The sequence below is a fragment of the Pundamilia nyererei genome, unplaced genomic scaffold (assembly GCF_000239375.1).
Source record: "Pundamilia nyererei isolate P.nyererei 1_Seehausen unplaced genomic scaffold, PunNye1.0 scaffold00312, whole genome shotgun sequence".
Classification (NCBI taxonomy): domain Eukaryota; kingdom Metazoa; phylum Chordata; class Actinopteri; order Cichliformes; family Cichlidae; genus Pundamilia; species Pundamilia nyererei.
In genome coordinates, this window is record NW_005187713.1 from 523,260 (window position 1) to 525,946 (window position 2,687).

Below are 2,687 nucleotides of genomic sequence, written 5' to 3' on the forward strand. Positions count from 1 at the left end.
TATTTACATGTGGATGGCAGCTCTGGATATATGAAAGCTGTACTGACACAAGCCTTTGGGGATAAACAACGACCATTGGCATTTTATTCCTGCAAACTTGACTGTGTAGCCTCTGGTCTCCCCACTTGCGTGCAAGCCTGTGCGGCTGCAGCAGAGGCAGTGAAAAAGTCAGCAGACATTATATTGGGTCAACCTTTAATAGTCAAAGTACCACATGCAGTCACCTCAATACTGCTGCAAGCAAACCTATCATATCTAACACATGAAAGACAACTATCATATGTAGGAATCCTGCTATCACAATCACACATTACTGTAGAGAAGTGTGGTCAGCTGAACCCAAGCACCCTGCTTCCTGCAGAAATAGATGGTGACACACATAGCTACCTACACAAGCTCGATGAGGAAACGAAACCAAGGGCCAATATATATAGCTCACCACAAACATCCTTTTTAGACATCTTCGTAGACGGTTCTGCAAGCAAAGACAAAACTGGACGAAACTGTGTCGGATATGCTGTGACTACAATAGATACAGTCATTGAAGCGCGGGCATTAACCTCCTCACATTCAGCACAAAGTGCGGAGTTAACAGCAGTTATCAGAGCCTGTGAATTACACAAAGACAAAGATGTAAACATACACACAGACAGCCAGTATGTCTTCGCTGCAGTACACCATTTCGCAAAGATTTGGCGGAACAGAGATATGATAACATTAACAGGAACCACAGTACAGCATGGTGGTCTTTTGAAAAGACTACTGGAAGTCATCACGTTGCCCAGACATTTAGCTTTATGCAAATGTGCTGCACACCAGAAAGATGACTCAACCACCACTAAAGGAAATAACTTTGCAGACAATGCAGCAAAAGAAGCAGCAGAAAAAGGAGCAGATGCTTACACATTAACTTCCTGCCCCTTGATATCAATAGACGTCTTAAAGGATGAACAAAAAGCAGCATCACAAAATGAAAAATCTTCTTGGTTAAAAGACGGAGCAATATTAAAAGATGACATCATGACATGTAATGGAAAACCTATTCTACCCAAATCCCTACACAAAACAGCAGCATTGGTGACACATGGGAATACCCATTTGTCAACAGCAGGGATGGTAGATATACTCTCTAAACAATTCTACTCAAAAAATTTTGAAAAATCAGCAAAAGAGTATATCAGAACATGCATGATATGTCAAAAACACAATACCGAAGGGAATCTAAGGCCCAAAAGAGGTCATTTCCCCACTCCACCTCACCCATTTCATACACTGAAAAAAAAAGTTCTTTCAATTTACTTGATTTTATTGTGTACATCGGTCCCACATAATATGAATAAGTATGACTGACTTAATTTTCCACTTTCCCTCAAGTAATTAATGCTTGTCAAATCAATGTATTTTATTTACATCAGATTACTTAAAAAAATCATGTTTGATGTACTAATATTAATATGTTATCATAATATCAATGTATTGCATAATGTCAATATATTTTAATGTTTAACACCAACTTATTTTTATTTGCCAGTGGTATGCAATGATATTATGTAATGTAAACACATTGCAATTATGTTCCTGCAACACAACTTATGGCTTTAAATCCTACTTAATTTTTTCAATTGAAATATTAACTGATCATTATTGACAAAAAAAGGCAAAGACTGAGTGCTACTGAACAATTCACATTTATTAAACTGTAACAGCAGTGAAAGCAGCAATTCTGCCATGAACAAGTCCAAAAATCACATCCATATAAACTTGTTAACACATTTTTAAAGATAGCCTGTAGAAATAACTAAAAGAAAAAGTTAGTTTGAGAATATATTTGCAAATATTTCACAAAAAACTGACCTTAGCAGCAAATAAAAGAAAGTGCTTATAGATGATCCTGTCATCTCTTACATATATCATTTGTATTAATTACACAATTGAATATGTAAACTAAATTAAGACTACCTAAAGAAAAGCAACACGCTTTTATGAATAAACAGATTTACACAAATATAACTTGTGTATTATTTGACAACAGTTTCAGCTTCTGTACAAGTATTTATCTGTACAAGATTTCAACTAAGTTGAGCCTTAAATGACATTGTTACATAACTAATACCAAACACCTACATGAATTTTAATATTCATTTTAAACATGTAAGCAGGACATTAAGGTTGACTTAGAACATATTGCTAAAAATCGTCAGTAAAAATTTCTTACAACATGATACCAAAAGGAAAAATCATCCTGCATTGCAGTCACATGAGGGGAAAGCAATAAAAACATAAGCAGTATAACGTTACTGAACACAAAATGAAAAACTGCAAAGAATTGCAGAAGTGCAGTCTTTGACTTCTCAATGAAACAGATGGTTTTTTTAAAGCAAGAACTTTAGAGAGTTTAGCTCCATCCAGTTCCATGAAAGCCTTCTGTAAAACATCAACGTTGTAGCGAAGGTCAGCAGGGTAGGCAAGGTTTAATGCATACATGAGTCCAAATAGCATTATCACAGCAAATGCTACATTATCCAAATTCTTTGCCACCCTGATGCCTGCAAGGACAACTCTTATTCATCTGCTGAAGCTTGCTCTTTAAGAAGATAAATTCAAACAGTGGTGTCTTCAACAGTCTCACTGATGGCACGTTCTTCCATGCCCTGTAAAAAAGAAGCCATGTTAGTCATTTCATGCCA

General features: G+C 36.1%; 1 protein-coding gene across 1 annotated transcript in view; it reads left to right on the forward strand.

Annotated features, from left to right (window-relative positions):
* LOC102200921 (uncharacterized) overlaps nucleotides 1-2,687 on the forward strand; it is a gene marked incomplete at its 3' end in the record, with an annotated part of 37,708 nt that overhangs the window by 6,682 nt on the left and 28,339 nt on the right. The gene's annotated exons all lie outside the window — the stretch shown is intronic.